The sequence below is a fragment of the Canis aureus genome, chromosome 23 (assembly GCF_053574225.1).
Source record: "Canis aureus isolate CA01 chromosome 23, VMU_Caureus_v.1.0, whole genome shotgun sequence".
Classification (NCBI taxonomy): Eukaryota; Metazoa; Chordata; class Mammalia; order Carnivora; family Canidae; genus Canis; species Canis aureus.
In genome coordinates this window covers 12,407,044-12,424,069 of record NC_135633.1, presented here as the reverse complement: position 1 = coordinate 12,424,069, position 17,026 = coordinate 12,407,044, and the positions used below count along the sequence as shown (strand labels likewise).

The following is a 17,026-nucleotide window of genomic DNA, read 5'->3' as shown; positions in this document are numbered from 1 at the left end:
GAAACCCACAGGCAGGAAGAGGTCAAGAAATTCTGGACAGTTGTCCCCACAGGGGGGAGGGTTGGTGAGTCCAGAGATGGGCTACTGAGACTCACCTGGAGAAATTCTGAAAACAAAGCAAAATCAAGCACACATATTTCCACCCTCCTGAGATTGTCAGTGTGTGGACCCAGGCAAAGATGGGCTCGCCCCGAAGCTACTGGAGCTTATACGCCAGCATCCTTCCCTTGTACACCCCATTCCTGCGCCCGGAGAGGAGCTCCAGCATTTCTTATTTATAATCATTTTTCTTTCTATCTATCTATCTATCTATCTATCTATCTATCTATCTATCTATAATTGTATATTTAATTACATATAAATATATCTTTATATCTATATATCAATATAAATATGTATTATTTATATATCAACATAAATATATATCAGTATATAATTATATATTATAAATTTATCAATATATTATTAATATGTAATATGTTTAATATAATTAAATTATATATATGATTAAATATATAATTTAATTATATATTAAATATATATATATTTATTTATTTAAAAGGACCCTCCATATGGAATGAGCTCAGGCCTCATAAAACCTGGACCACCTCTGGCCCCCAGGATCTAGAGCTTTAATACGCCTGCCAAGTAATTCCGATACACAAGTACGGTTGGAGATCACTTGCCACTCAGTGCAATCAACAGACCGGAAGAATCAGTGTCACGGGCGAGTGTCTTACAGTTCAGAATTTCGGGATCCCCCTCAGACCTATTATATTGGAGGTTGCATTTTCACAAAATCCCTGAGCTGACTCATATGAAAAAAAAAATCAGATCCAAAATAAAATTTGTGAAGCGTGGCCCTCAGAATTTCTCTGAGAGAAAAAGTATTTCCAGCCATGAGATGATCAAGGAGGCCTTCCTGGAGGAGGTGATCCTTTAGCTGGGCCTAGGAGGGCAGGGTTTGGATGCGTGAAGTACATCCAGCAGAGGGAGCAGGATGGGGAGGATGCGGGTGTGCGCGAGTAGTCCGGGGCCTTTGGGCTGGGATAAGAGAAGAACAGCCACAGGTAAGCCACAGGTAAGCTGTCTGGAGCAGGAATGAGAGAGGCAGGCAGGATCTCAGGCAACCCAGGGCTGGGTTAATAAGGCCTCTGGGTTCTAATAGGTAGGGATGAGGCAGCCTGGAGTTTTGGTCGCAAAGATAGGCCACATCAAGCCACAAAGGCAAGGGTTTCCCTGGGAGAGAGAAAAGGCCACAGGTACAGCCACCTGCTCAGTACACATGGGGCTGCCCCTCTCCTGAAAGGAGTACTAGAAGGGGGGGCAGGAGGCCCAAAGAGGGGGCTGAGAGCAATCACCAGAGGCCCTCTCTTTGTTTCCACCCTGGGGTCCCCCTGGGGCTCCCCCCCCAGGAGCTCCCTGACTGTTGGCCAAGGAGGTCTCAGCAGGGGGGCAGGGGTGCTGCAGGCGGGGCCCTGCGAACCCCGTGCCCCCTCCCTCCGGGCTCCGCAGCCTCCTCTGGCTCACGCCTTCCTGCGGCCCCAGCAGGAGCTCCCGCCCCGTGGTTGGGAGGGCTGAGGAGGGCTCTCGGGCCCACCGGGATGTCCCGGGACCTGACCAGGTGCGTGCGGCCCTTTGAACTTTGACATCACAGCTCGCCCTTACGCATTTTTCTACCCTGTACCTGGTTCAAATTCTGACACCTGGTGGATCTGCAGCGAATGCTTGGCGGAGCCCACGGCCCAAATACCAGCTCGTGGGAAACTCCTTGGCCCGCGCACACCAGTAACCACGGGCGAGCGCTGTGCACCCTTGCATTATGTGAGGTCCCCGCCTGGGGCGTCCCCGCCTGCCCCCGGAAATGCACACTGGGTTCCCCCCACCCCACTTGCCCTTCTCAAGCGGTGGGGAGCCTCCACATCAGGTTCACGCTGATGGATCCGTACCCACAGCCCCGGAGTCGGAGGATCCCCAGGAAGGATCCAGTGTGATGCTGCTGCCCTACAGGTGCTGGGGGGCCCAGAGAGCCCCTTGCCTCGCTCCAGGCCGCGCACCCCCAGGGTGGAGGGGTGGGCTCCCCATTGGGTGGCTCCTACAGGGGGAGTAGAACCAAACACTGGGGACAAGCAGGTTATCGTTCTCACTGTGCCCTCACCTCTTGGGTCCCACCCCCCATACCCGCTGTCCCCTTTGCTCCTCTTCTACTTCATCTCTTTCTCAGGTCAGCAAACATGCACGAGGTCCCCTGGAGCCAGCTTTTCGAAGCCCCCCGAAACCTTGTGCAGCAGGCCCTATTCGTCTCCCCCTTTTACAGGTGAGGCCCTTGTGCACAGAGACGTCCAGGACATCGCCCAAGGTCAGAGAGCTGGCCGGTGCGAGGACCCATGGGGGTTTCCGGGTTGCGCTGCCCCCCGGACTCTCGATGGCACTGGAAGGGAAGTCAATGCCAGCCGTGGGGACAGACAGTGTTCCTGCAAGACTTTTACATTTTTCTCCTTAGTCGTTTTCTGGACGACAGTCCTCACGTGGTTTGCCCCAGACGGTCAGCGGGGACTGCTCGGTGCAGGGGGCGCAGGGGGCCACTGACAGAGTAGTGGGGAGGGGTTGGGGTCATGTGACGGGGAGTCCCGAGAGCTGGAACTTAGCTGTGTCTCTGCCACTCGCTCTCTGTGACATGGGGCGCGTCAGTTCACCCCGCTTTTCCTCATCTGGAAAATGGGAACAATAGTCCCTTCTACACTATCGTACTTCGGAGGGTTAAACTGAGCTGAAAGTGGTTCATAATGTCAAAAGGCAAAGCCAAAGAGAAATCAAAGTCATTTTGGCTACTTATTTTCCTTTGCTGATTATGTAGAGCGGTTTCTCAAAAAAAAAAAAAAAAAAAGAAGCAAGAGACTCTGTGGGGCGCCTGAGTGTATAATAAAGAGCCCAAAAAGGAAGAAGGGCTTAGCAGAAGAGCTCTCTGTGGCTAAGGGTAAGGGGACTGATTATTTGGAAGAACGAAAAAGGCCCAGGGGATAGTTAATGGTCTCAGGTTAAATGGACGGTCGTAGTCCTTCATTCATTCAATAAATATTTATTGTGTCCCATGTGCCAGTCACAGTGCTGGACCCTGGGGTGGTTTACAGAACAGACACAGCCTGGATCCTCACGAAGCTTCCCGTCTACGGAGAGTCGGACACGGAACAAATGCATGCAGCATTAAAATGCTTTATTATGAACTATAAGGCCAAGGAAAAGAAGAGGTTTTTTTTAAGATTTTATTTATTTATTCATGAGAGACACAGAGAGAAAGGCAGAGACACAGGCAGAGGGAGAAGCAGGCTCCCCAGAGGGACTGGATCCTGGGACCCTGGGATCACGCCCTGAGCCAAAGGCAGATGCTCAACCACTGAGCCACGCAGGTGTCCCGAAGAATTTTCTCCAAGAGGGAAAACAGCATTGGGTAGGTGGGGACACACTGGAGGACTCAATGCCCTACTTTCCCCGCCCCCCTCACCCCGCCAACCCCCACTCCTCCCAACCACCCCATCCCCTGCTGCATCCCCTGCTATCCCAAACACCAGAGGCCTCTGCTCTGTCCAGCTTTGTATTAGCTTGATTCTTACTTCATGGAAGCTGCGATCACAAAACACCCAAACTGGGTCACTTGTAACATTTAATTCTGGGATTTCGGGAGGCTGGCAAGTCCGAGATCACAGTCCTAGCGGACTGGGTGTCTGTGGGGACCACTTCCTCATTGATGGCTGTCTCTGCACTGTGACCTTGAACGGCCAGAGGGGCAAGGACTGTCTTTCCTGAGGACACTGATCCCATTCATGAGGGCCCTACCCTCCTGGGCGGGTGGGTGACCTACTCACCTCCTGAAGGCGCCCTCACCTTGGGGTTAGAATCTCAACGTGCAAACCTTGGCGGCCCGGCACAAACATCAGCCCGGGACAATGAGAAATTTTTGGAATGTCCAAGAAAAATCTGCACACATATCTGCAGGTGTCAGTCTGCTTCCACGGGTCTTGACCCTGCCCTCTTCCATGGGCTGCAGGCATATCAGGATTAGTCCCACTTTACAATAAAAAAAAAGTGGGGTCCCTGGGTGGCTTAGCGGTTGAGCATCTGTCTTTGAGCATTTGTCCAGGGCGTGATCCTGGAGACCCACGTGGGGCTCCCTGCATGGAGCCTGCTTCTCCCGCTGCCTGTGTCTCTGCCTCTCTCTCTCTCATGAATAAATAAATAAAAATTTTAGAAAGAAAAAATGTTCACAACCTACAGTGACCGGCCTAAGATGCCACAGCCAGTAAGGCCACAGCAGAGCTCCGAATTCGAGCCCTAAGCGAGGGTGACAGACGGGCCGGGGGAGTCCCTAGAAGGCTGCGGCCGGGCCTGACTCAGAATGAGGTCAGGCTTCCAGGACGGGCGGAGGGCGGAGGGCTCAGCCGGGGAGCAGGCATTCTCTGCAACACCCGGTCGGGTCGGTCGGGTCGGGTCGGTCTGGCGGCCCGCGGCACCCCCCCCCCACCCCCCCTACACCCAGAGCAGGGTTTTCAGAGCTCCCAAGGGAGCTGGAGGCAAGTGGGGGGGGCCCTGGGGCTCCCTCCCGGGGGGCAGGGCCCCAGTCACCGTCAGCCCCCTGGGAGCGCGGCAGAGGAGCAGGGCTTGGGGGGCCCGGCTGGGCTGCCCCCCCACGCCGGGGCCCTCCCGCCGCCGCTCCCCCGGGCGGGCCGCGCCTGCAGTTCCCCGCCGCGGACAGTAGGTGGCAGTGGGTCGTGCGGAATCTCGGGCGTCGCGGGGCCGGGCCGGGCGCGGGGACCCAGCCTGCAGAAAAACCTGGCTGGGCTTCGGCCGCGGCGCCCGGGGATGCGCGCCCCGGGGTGGGTGGGGCGGGCGGGCGGGGCGGGGGGCCGGGGCTTCGGCCCGAGCCGAGGTCAGCGAGGACTTGGGAGGCAGCGCCGGAGCAGGACCCGGAGGGCTCCCTGGGGCTCCGCGGGGCGCCCTGGGGACCCTGGCGGGGGGAGGGGCAGGGGAGGGCCCTGCCCCCTGCCTCCTGGGCCAGAACGAGTGCCCGGCGTGGGAATCTACATCCCGAGCGAATAGGCCTTTTTTTTTTTTTAACTGAAGAAGCAATTGCCTTCCAGGGAGGTCCAGGGGTTTGGCTGCGGCCACCGCGCGCGCCCGCCGTGCAGGACTCGAACCCAGGGCCCGGGGCTCCCGCGCAGGGAGGGCCGCCTGGGCCGCGCGTCCAGGGGCTCGGCTCGGCGGCGCCGTGGCCCCGGGCGGCTGGGCTGCTCCGGCTGCTGGGGCTGCTGGGCTGCTGGGCCCCAGGGCGGCGGGTCCCCAGGGCCAGGCCTCCCGCCGCCGGCTCTTTGCAGGCGGGCGCCGAGCGGCTTCCCGCGGGCAGCTCCCTGCGCCTCCCCGCCCTCCCCGCGCGCAGAAGGGAGAACGTGGGCCACGGGGCGGGGGGGGGGGGGGGTACAGCCGGGGCGGGGCTGCGAACCCGGGTCTTCCCTGCCGCAGCCCCAGGAGAGGCCGCGCGGGGTGCGGGTCCCCTGCAGCGGGGGGCGCCCTCGCGGCCTCCTCCACTCGCACCGCCGGCAGGCAGGGAGCAGCGGGCAAATTAATTCACGCTATCTTTACATTATGTATAATGCTGCGTGATTTTTATTTTGCTTCATTCCCGAAATCTTTTACAGTAATTAGTAGCCGAGTAAAATATAAAAATCAATGCAATATAACACTTTAATGGTAATAATACACCATCCTGTCTAATTAATAAAATCTGTTGTTTCCAAGCTCGATTATTTATTTGACAAATTGATAGCACACATCCTGTTCATACCCTCTTTCCCGGCGCACATCCTTTCAGTTTATTGAATAAAATCGTAGCGGGAAAATAAACAGATTGTCTTCTGACCTGACAAGCAAGTGAGAAATAAACCCCTCACTCATACATCCCTAATTGTTCTCAACAATATTCTCTAACACATGTCCAGATTGGTTAGAGATGCATCTCGATTTCTTCCTCCTTAAAAAAAAAAAAAAAATTGTTTCTTCTTATTTTAGGGAAAAGAGACGTGGCTTTCCCTTCCTTCTGGGCAGTGTTTGCGTTGAGGCAGTTTGGGGAAATGAATTTTGTGGCTGTGCTCAGAGATCTGCATGGCTCCTGCGGCTGTTGAGGCTCTGGGGAGAGGAGGTGCCCTGCTCTGAGCTGCCCCTGGAGCACTGAACCCCTGTCAGAGGCAGCAGGAGAGGGTCAGGGGACTGGGGAAACTGGAACCCAGAGCCGGGTTAGGGCAGGATCCTCAGGCCTGGTGATGTTTGTGGGTGGGGGTAAGGGTGAGGACCACTGTCCAGGGTTTTCATAGGCAGGACTTGGGGGTGAAACACTGATCTAATTACAAACTCGAATGTGTGTTATTTTATGCAACACAGAGATGGTTCAGATGCTAAGTGTGAAAATACAAAGCATTTTACGCTATATATAGGGCCTCGAAGAGAGAGAGAGGCAGAGATCCTGAGACAGAGACAGAGAGACACAGAGAGAGAAAGAGCAAGACGGCAAGAGAAAGAAAAAAAAAGAGGCAGACTCACCATCTGCAGGTTATTTTGCAGCACTTTTCTCTGAAAGAAAAATTGTGATGTGATCTGTGTTTGGGGAAAAGCTGTGCTCTCCTCAGCTTTCAAGCTACATTTACTGTAATAAAAAACGGAAAAATGTCCAAGTGCACACAGGTGAAGTCACCCTCTCATGGAGATTGGCCGCAGTACACACACAGAGGTGTGCACACCTAAACACACACACACACACACACTCACTGCAGGCACAGTGATGTACCACAAAGGCACACACACTCTCCTGAGCCCAGGCTATTACATCGCCGCACACGTGCCACATTGCTGACACTTTCTGAGCCATCACAGTAACCACTACCTTCCCTTGAAGTTTCAACAATGCTCTGATCTTATTAAACCTCCCCCCACCTTTTCCTCTGATCCACCTCCACTCCCACCACCATTTTGTGCTAATATATTATTTTAATAATAATAATAATAATAATAATAATAATAATTTAGAGAAGATTTGCCTGAGAGCATTTCCTACCATCTCTGGAAGCCCATCAAGTAGGTGGTCACTTTGAGCTTGTTGCCAACATGCAAGTACACAGAAAGTGATCAATAAGTGCACTTGGATTACTTTACCTTTTATAAAGCATTCCCTATGAATTGTGTTAGGCCAGGGGTTCTACGCCCAATTTATAGATGAGGAAATAGGTCATTTCTCTCCAAGAGAAAGCAGTTGGGGTCTTCACTGAAAAATAATTTTCACTGAAAACTTTCCATGGGTCAGAGACTATCTAAATGCGTTATAGGCATTATTTCATTTAATCCTCACAGTAACTCTGACATGGTTTCAGTTATTACATCCAGTATGATCTTCAGGAGGTTTAGGTAATTTGCCCCAAATCATACAGCTAACACGTGATAGGGCTTGGATTTGAAGCATCATGTGTCTGAATTAGCAATTCCTCAAAGCTGTGTTCTAGTCCATCTCTGACAGTCAGTGGCTGAGTGACTTTGAGCAAGTAGCATATCTGAGACTCAGTTTCCCCAACTAAAAAATGATTAAAAATTCCCACCTTATGGAATTGATATAAAGGTTAAAGGGGGTGGGACATTATTATAAAATAATGTGCCCAGGAGAATGCCAGGCATGTATTAGGATCTAATAAAGTCCATTTTCCCCTTCAATTTTCCTTTTGTCCTTCAAAGGGAAAGTCACCCCACCAGAAATCGCTGGAGAGAGAACTCAGTAGGTTGGGGCTGCACCTAGTGGCAGCTCAGGGTTCCAAGCCTTGGTTTTATCATTTGCAAAATAGGGAAATAACAGGCTTTTTGCAAGAACAAACTGAGGTAAAGCATAAGAGGTGAGCATAGTGCCTGGCATACAGTTGGCGCTAAACAAATATTTGTGAAACAGAAGAAGGGAGGGAGGAAAGAGCCTGGTGAATGGTGCTCAGGTGCTCCAAAAGAACCTGTCCCCAGCAGCTGTCAGGGCCCGGGACAGTCCCACCCTGGCTCCACCAAGCAGTGGGCAGGAATGTTCCAGAGGGTGGCGAATGTCCTGTGGACCTGCTCAGTGCCATCGATCAATATGTTTTATGATGGGTCTAATTAAGCTCTCTAACGAGAGATCACGAGATGACAATTTATCCCAGAGCCATCACTCATTAAAATGCTATTTCAGGAGATGACATCGTTCCAGCCGTAATTGGAGGAGTTCGCGTGACTGGAATCTCTTGGGAGCAGAGATGTCCCTTGTCACTCCTCACCTCTGTGGTGAGGGGCTCAGAGGGGCCCTGAGAGGCACAGGAATTCCTCCCGTGTTGCAACAGCCCGGGGCTGCACCTCCTCTGCTTAGCTTGGCCCCCTCCAGCCGCTGGGGCGCGGGGCTCTAACCAGGCAGGCAGCCTGCGGCTGGGCAGAGACCCGCACCCAGAATCCGAAGCTGGGCACCCTTGTTGTGTAGGATGGGGAAGGGGCCGTCCCCGTTCAAGCCTCAGTTTCCTCATCTGTAATGAAGCCCTGGTGATGCCTTCCCTTCCCAGCTCACTGATTTGTTTGAAAGATTAGAGGAGGTGATCCCGAGGTCCTGGGATCGGGTCCCACTTTGGGCTCCCCACAGGGAGCTTGCCTCTCCCTGTGCCTGTGTCTCTGCCTCTCTTTGTGTGTCTCTCACGAATAAATAAAATCTTTAAAAAAAAAAAAAAGTGACTTCATTTCAGCAGTCAACTATCAATTCACAGAATAGGTTTTGTCCCTGCTGAGTGCCTGGCACTGTGCTGACACTAGGACCTCCAGGCTTTTCTTATTTTCTCTCTCTGTTACCTTGGGCAATGCCTGACCTCAGTTTATCTGTAAAACTGACATCACTTTTATTATTATTATTATTATTATTATTATTATTATTATTGCTATTACAGAACAGAGGAGTGGGAAGAGCACAGCCGTTGAAGCGATAGTCTATAGGTTCAAATCTCTGTTCTATGACCCACCAGCCATGTGACTCTGGACAAGTCACTCAGCATCGCTGAGGCTTGATAACAAATCAGTAATAGTGGCCACTTCCACAGGCTGTTGGGAAGATTTTAAGAATTCTACAGTCAGCTTGGTTTCTGAAGGTCCTGGGGACACAGAGATGAAGAGACAGGGCAGTTTTCCCAGGGCTCCTGTCATACCTGAGTGTCCGCAGAGTAATATCCATGCCTAGGGCAAATGACAAATCTGAAGAGGACCCGATCAGCCACGCCGGCTATACCCTAGAGGACATAAGGGAGTAGGTGGCATTTTAGCTAGACCTGAAATAAGAGAGCTTCTTCAGTTGAAGAAGAAAGGAAAGAGCATCCTGGGATGCTAAGGACTTGAGGCTGGAGAAAGTTGGGGTGTTGGGAGCATTGAGAGCAGGGAGGAGGAGCTGGTGGATGAATAAAGGGAATGGCATCCAAGGATTTGGGGTCGGAGAAAGTTGGGGTGTTGGGAGCATTGAAAGCAGGGAGGAGGAGCCGGTGGATGAATAAAGGGAATGGAATGGCACAAGGAGAGAAGGAAAGGAGGCTAGCAGGGCCAGCAGAGGGCAGGGGTTTCTTAAGGTTCCCGAATGTCATGCAAAGTGTTTGGACTTGAGTCCGAAGGTCATGGAAGCTTCGCTGAGGATGAGTCTCATAGCGCCGTCACTGAACGTGAACCTCAGAGAGGAGGCAGGTTCAGGCACCCCTGCCAACCAAGGTGGCTCAGAGCCTGCGGCGTGAACCTCCTCCGCCCACTGGGACCAGAGGCCCAGGCCCCCCACCCAGGGCGCCCGCTGTGGTCCTGCAGGGAGCAGGTGAGGAGAGGGCAACCGGGATGGGGCCCCAAATCTGGAGCTGCTCTTCTCCCAGGAAGGAGGCCAGGAAAGGCCACCTGAACCCACTGAGCTGCTATCGTGCATCATGCGTCAGGGACGCAGCACTTAGTTCTGACAACACTCAGATGCCATTGTCCCCATTACCAAGTGACGCACCTAAGTCTCAGGAAGGGACAGGGGCTTCCCCAAGGTTGCCAGCTAACAGGAGCAGAGTCAGGATTCTATCTGTGGTCAGCTGGTCCCACGGCTGCACTGTCACCACTGCCACCAAAAGTGGTCACATGTCGCATCTCCAACCTGCACTGGCTCGAGGTACGGGCAACTTACCTCGGTTTTTCAGAGGAGGATGCTGACCCCCAGAGAATTCTCCAGGAAGCATCTTGCCATGGATGCCTTCCATCAGATAACTTTCTGATAGAAAACAGAGATGCAGCTCTGACCTGACAGCTATGATGCTGAGGAACATGTTTTCCTGCAACTCTGGGACAGCACTGATGGCCTGATTCCAATCTGTTTTTCCAGAATCCATTTGCCTTTGCTCATTCTTGACTTTAAGAGCATATGTGACCAATACTGGCTCTTTGATTTTTTTTTTTTTTCCGAAGGGGTAGAGCTAAGAAGTGGAGACATTTTCCTATTACATAATAAAATCATTCCCTTAACCAAAACGGTGGGAGGGGTCCACCGTGTCTAGTTTGAATGCTTTTCAGAAAATAAATGGGGGGAAAAAGTAGCTAAAGATATTTGAAGAAAGGATGCACCCCTAAATGTGAAATTGTTCAGAAAGTATTTGTAATAGGATTCAAAGTATTCATGACAGCCACTACTTACACTGTTTAAAAAGTTGCAATTAGTACCAAAAGGCTTGGATGAAGAAAACATCATATCATAGGCATATTTATAAAACAACTTCCATCAGCCAAAGGAAAAATGGACAGAACTCTATTACAAGCTTTTTATATTTGAAGAGCAATTTCTAATAATATATCTAGAAGCCATTTCTGAAATTGACTTAGTGTGCATGATCTGGGATTAATGTTTCCTGCAAAATCACATGCTCGTTTGAACGTAAACATTTTGCACTTCCGTTCCACCTCCTGGTTCAGAAGAATGCACCTCCAATGTGTAAAATGATCTATCAAAATTAATTGTGAATGCCCTAATCCAATCAAGTCCACCTCATTAGGCAAACATTTAAATTATTAAGTTAAATAGTGGGGTATTTCAATATAATCTTGTTATGCTATTTTTATGGCAATACAAATGCTGTCTACAGATGGGCGCAGCTTCCCAGCCGTCGTCCCCATTGTTGATGCACTTGCCATCCCCACTGCTGGTGCGTGGCATCGGTCCACAACCACTCAGTCTCTCCTTCCTTCATAATTACAGAGGGAGCCCCTAGTATGTGCTAATATTGGAAAGCTGGAGAAGACGTTCACTTCTCCTTTGTGGATGCGGGGACCAAAGTTCTGAGAGGTTGGGTGATTTTTCCTGGATCACCCAGCAAATCTGTGGCAGAGCTGCATGAGTGCTGCAGGAGAACCCCGGCTTCGGGACTCTGATCCACCCTTGTGCTTGCTTCACTGTCCCGAATTGGTTTCTCTGTCCATCTCCTTTCCACTTTGACTCAAACAGAAATATAGAAACAGAATACATCAGGTCAATGCTGGACATCGTCCAAATAATCAGTATTTTGCACAATGACTTTTTTAACCTCCTTATATAGTACAAGATATCTCCCCAACCTGGTTGCTCTTCACCGAGCCTTAAATAGCTTGTTCTTTCCCAAATTCCTCCAGCCAGCAAATAGCTATTCATCATTTGATATTTCCTTGAAGGCCAGCCCAACAAAGACATGTTTAGAAGAAATAAGATCTGGAAGTCTCAGACTCTAGCCCCTAATTTAGTCTCTGGATATGTGTATGTTGTAGGGAAGAAGAAAAAAAAAGGAAACAAGCAGACTGAAAGCAGGCCTGGGGGCTAGCTATCGCGATGGGCTGGGCGCCCATCCTGGGATCCTTTTCGGAGCCAGAGCGCCCATCCCGTGCTCCTCTAGGGAGTTGCGTCTATGGTGTCTCAAGATTCAGATTTAACTCAGAAGACAGGTCTAAGGGAACTTTAGACCCTACCCTACTCTTGGCCATAAAGTGAAATGAAGAACTTCCCAGTGTGCCCCTGCTAGTGTTTGGCTCATATGTAGACGTGCTTTTCTTTTCTTTAAACCTGGGGCATGGCTGAGACAGGGCGAGACTTCTGAGTCATTCCCAAGGGGAGCTGACTGACACCAGAGTGCCATGAATCTGGGTATCCTTCTCCCACAGTTTGGTTGGTTCTCTGGTCCAGGCTACAAGACCTCGTTATGACTTCCATAAGCCCTAGTTTATCACTCCATCGATATAAAGAATACATTAATAAAAAATAAAACATTTTCTTCCTAAAAGTTCTTTTTTTTTTTCTTTCTGGTTTTAAAAGAAATTAAAGGGCGCCTGGGTGATTCCGTTGGTTAAGCGCCTGCCTTTGGCTCAAGTCATGATCCCAGAGTCCCGGGATTGAGCCCCACATCAGGTTTCCTGCTCAGCGGGGTGTCTGCTTCTCCCTCTCCCTCTCTTCCCCCATCCCAGTTGTTCTCTTTCTCTCTCTCTTGCTCACACACTGTCTCTCAAATAAATAAATAAAATCTTTTTTTTTTTAATAAGAAAGGAACTGAAATGTTTTCATGGGCACCTAAATGTACTGTGGGTCCTGGGCACTGAGCCTGCTATGGCTAATAGACACATGGGCCCCGCCAGGCCTAAGGACATGAAGCCCAAGGAGAACAAAGCCTCCCATTCTGCCTCTGTTTGGTGGATGGACCCCAACCATCAACTCCAACACTCTGAAAATATCTAGCTTCTTTATCTCCCATCCTCTTACTTCCCATTTCTTGTGTGGGGACAGGTTAAAAATTACTGGTGTAAAAAAAATGCCCTTACTACCAATCAAGCTCAGGCTCTCCAAGTTTATCATTGCAAGGGGGATGACCTTTGTTCTTTGTCCTCTTGGTTTGATTCCTTCTGCCACCATCCTACTCAGCCTCATTCTTCACATACTAAAACATGGCTCAGTTAGGGTTAGAACAGTCAGAAAGACCTTCCCAAGGGGAAAGCAAACACATAGCATGCTGTAAATGCATGATACAAAGGGGCCCATAGGAACAGAGGATGTCAGCAGCTAAGACTCAGCGGGAGGCTCTGGGTAGCCCAGGCTGTGGAAATTGGAAACCGACACAGTAGTGGTGGGAGGGTAAGCTGGTGCGACCACTTTCGAAGACCAAAGTCGAATGTAATGTCTTATGACCCAACATTTCTACTCGAAAGTAGTAGATTGAACCATGTGAACTTGCCAATATTTGATTGTTTCTGATCTACAAAAATGGCAACTTAATTTGATTCGACCTAATACATAACTAACAGAAATGCATACATATGCTCACCAAAATTGTGTATGAGGATGGTCCAGCAGCACCACTCAGAATAATCAGATACTGGACACTGGGCAGAAATCCACCAACCATGGACTGGATAAACAAGTTATGGTTTGTTCATGTAATAGATTAGGGCAAGCAATGAAAATAAGGTGTAACTATACTCAACCACTGCTAATTGAAAGAAACCAAACACAAACGTGTGTGTATTGTATGATTCCACGATAGATAATTCAGACACTCCTTATCCATGGTGTTAGAAGTCAGAAAACAGTTACCCTAGTCAAAGGGGACTAAGCATTGACTCCAAAGGTACATGAGGAGCTCTTTCTTGATCTGGGGACCAGTTTCGTGGATGTGTGTGTGCACTTCGAGAAAATATATCAAGCCAACTTATGAGCTGCATATTTTTCTGTACATGTATTTTCCTTTCTTAAAAAGTTTAGCTAAAAAAAAAAAAAAAAAGAGGGCCACAGAAGGATTCAGGCAGCTGTTGGGGCAGAGACAACAGCAGCTGGTTCCAGGAGGGCCAGCACTGCCCTCCTGCTCTTGTTTGTGCCTTGGTAGATGTTTTGACCATTAGGTAATACGGCTCCGTGCCAGCTGCTCCCCATGCTTTATTTCACTCAGTCTACGACTCAGCACTGAGTTGGCTCCTATTATTTATCCTAACCGATGGATGCAGACGCTGGGGAAACGGATGCTTAACGACTCTAAATAACTCTCCCAAACGCACACAGCTACGGAGACATAAGCCAAAAGCTGCCCCCGAGAGCATATGTGTCCAAGCCCTCATCTTTCATGTCCGTGCTCCAGAATCAAAGGAATGGTGATCACCCGGGACAACTGGATGTTACAACGAACTCCCTTTGATTTGGGTCCAGATCCTGCCTTTCGGGCCCCTACCTTCTCTCATTGGTCCCCGTTCCTGTCCCTTCCCACCAGCATGGCCACCCATGAAGCCGAGAGATCTTTCAGAAGGAGCCAGGGTCGTGCACCTGGAGGTGGCTGGCCCAATCGAGCAGAGATGTGGTTTTCTCTGTGTTGCCTGATGGGTTGTGGCAGGGCCTCAGCCCCCCTGGGGCTGGTTTATGCCAAGGACGCCTCAGCTCCTTCTCCTGCGTACTGCTTTTTTTGACTTGGTTCTGTGTCAGTTTGTATGCAACTATGATATATGGACAATCATGTGGCTCTGGGCCACAACGAAGGCCAAACTCGGCTTCTGCCTTTTCTGACCAGAAACCCAGCCTTCCTGTGCCCTGATTCTTCCCACAGCCCCGTTCTTGCTGAGTGTGGGAAGAAGTGGCAAGGAGAAAGGCAGGAAGGAGCACTTCCTGAGTGTTCTGCGCGAGTCCATGGGTGTACTGTTTCCCTTCAGCACACAGGCCACCCCTGGGAATCGGGAGTCATTACCCTCACGGTGCTGCTGAGGAGTCGCAGAGCTCATGGGGTTAACTGCAAGGGCTCCTGTTTCCTGGGCCTGGGATGGTGAGGCTGGCAGAAAAAAACTGCTGAGATTTCAGGGGCAAGCAAAACCCCCTCTTTCTCTACTCAACACTCCTGGAGTCCTGGCATTGGGTATGGACACGCTCTCAGAGCTTGTGTCCAAAGGCTCTGGTGCATGAGCTGAACCTGACTGGTGCCATTGACAAGACGTGCGCTGCACACTGGACACACAGAGAAGGGAACCATTGTATACGATGAGGGGCAGAGGATGAGCGAGATTAGCAGGTGGTGGTTCTAGGTCCCACTTGGCCACTTACCGCAGGTGAGCTTGAAGAAACTTCTCTCTTCTCTGGGCCTTCACTTTCCCATCTGTGCAATGAGGGAATGAGGTTTGTGGACGTCTGCTGGTCTTCTCAGTCTAGGCTTGTGGCATCTGTGACGAACCTTGGGTCTGGACCCTGAGGTATTGGTATCACTAGGAAAACACTCTCAGAATGGAAGAGGCAGGAGGGAACTTACCCCCTTGGCCTGTGGCTCAGGTGGTTGGCCGAGTGACAGGTAGGAATGAGGGACACGCATATTTGGTGGCCTGGGTCCATCAAAGGTATGGGTCCATCAAAGGTATGCCTCTCACTAGGCAGTGAGAGGAAGGGCTCAGGACGGCAGGGCCTGACAGGGCAACTAGACCAGTGCCAGATCCACACCCAAATCATTGCTGCAACCTTCGATTTTATATGTTCACCACCTGACCCCCATTCACCCCAACTGTTTCCATAATAACTCAGCAGTTCTTAAGGTGGAATCCGTGCCCTTTGAAGTCGTTTGCAAAATAACACGTGTAGGAGAGTATGAGAATTTTTCTGGAGCAAGAAGCTTCAATTAGAGCTTAGACACACACACACACACACACACACACACACACAGTGAAGAATAACTCTTTCAATTCAAATGCATCCCTCCTCCATCCCCACCACCTGTGCCCAGGTTCAAGCCCTGGTCATGGATATCTTGGACTATTGCAATGACCTCCTAATGAGACTCTTTGCCTCCAGCTTCATCTTTGGCCAGTCTGGCTGTCACAGAGCCCTCAAGGTCACCTTCCTCACACTTTGCTTTAACAGCCTTCTTTGGCTTTGCATTAAATTCTCCAGATAAAGTCCTAAGTGTTCAGCCTAGCTTGTGAGGTCCTTCCAAATGTGGCTTTGACTTCTTCTCCAGCCTTACCTCTTGAGAAGCCCCTTGCCTGAGCATCTGGTAGGAATGTCCTTCCTCTTTAATTTGTTGAACTCTTAGGACATAAAAAGGCTTAATTTGAAAAAAAAAAAAAAAGGCTTAGTTTGTTTTGTTCACTGCACTATCCTAACACACAGTGAGCGCCTGACACGTGTAGGCACTCAGTAAATATTTTTTGTAAATAAATGAGTGTCCCCATCTGTTGAAGCCTTCTCTCATTCCCCTGGTAGAGGTGGTCATTTTCTTGGATCCATAATTCACTGCATTGCAACTATTTTTATATTATACATGATAGTATTAGGTGGCATTGTATGCGTAGTTATTATACGTCACTGAGCTGTAATCTCTACGTTCACAGACCCAGTTTGGTGTTTCTTTATATCTCCAGTATCTAGACAAGGACTTGGTATCTACCAGTTGCTCCAAATAAATGTATTTTAGATAGGTGAGAAAATGACTGAGTGTCCTTTCAAACTCCAATGCTAAGCCAATCTTTGCCCATCAAAAAACCTATGCATCTTGAGGGGTCTGTCTCAGGTTCTAGTTCTTTTGTGAATCTATTTGCTCCCTTGTCCCCAATTTGATATATTTCTGGCTTCCCTGTATGTTTTGTTGATCCCTCTCCCGTGGACTAATATCCCTTTCCCCTGCGCTAAGAATTTATCAGGGAGCTCTCAGCTGCTAGTCTGCACACTCTTTAAACCCTGGAGACTCATCTATTCTGTTCGTTATCCACTCCCGCCCTTGCAGGCTAACGCAGCCCTAGCACAGCGCTCCATACTGTGATACGTTACCAGGCCATTGTCAAGCTGATTGTTAAATTTTCCCAGTTTTGGCTGGAACTCCAGTTCTTCTCCTCACACGTGGGACAACTTCAGTGTTTCACAGAATCCTGTTCTCCAAAGAAGAAAGAGAAAGATCCGCTGGCCCGTATGGAAACGTCCCTGGGAGCGTCAGCCCTTTGCATCCTACCGTGCGCACGGCCA

The 17,026-nt window shown here is 50.1% G+C and overlaps 1 long non-coding RNA gene across 2 annotated transcripts in view; it reads right to left on the bottom strand.

The window, feature by feature from the left end:
* Positions 1-5,671: 5,671 nt before the first annotated feature.
* The window catches only part of LOC144294608 (uncharacterized), a 111,849-nt gene continuing 100,494 nt past the window's right edge, over positions 5,672-17,026 (bottom strand). For both annotated transcript variants that reach the window (XR_013361966.1, XR_013361967.1), the window contains exons 2-5: positions 16,835-16,932; positions 15,125-16,112; positions 9,234-9,314; positions 5,672-6,618 (exon numbers count right to left, since the gene is read on the bottom strand). This is a non-coding gene — a long non-coding RNA (uncharacterized LOC144294608). The remainder of the gene's footprint in view (positions 6,619-9,233; positions 9,315-15,124; positions 16,113-16,834; positions 16,933-17,026) is intronic.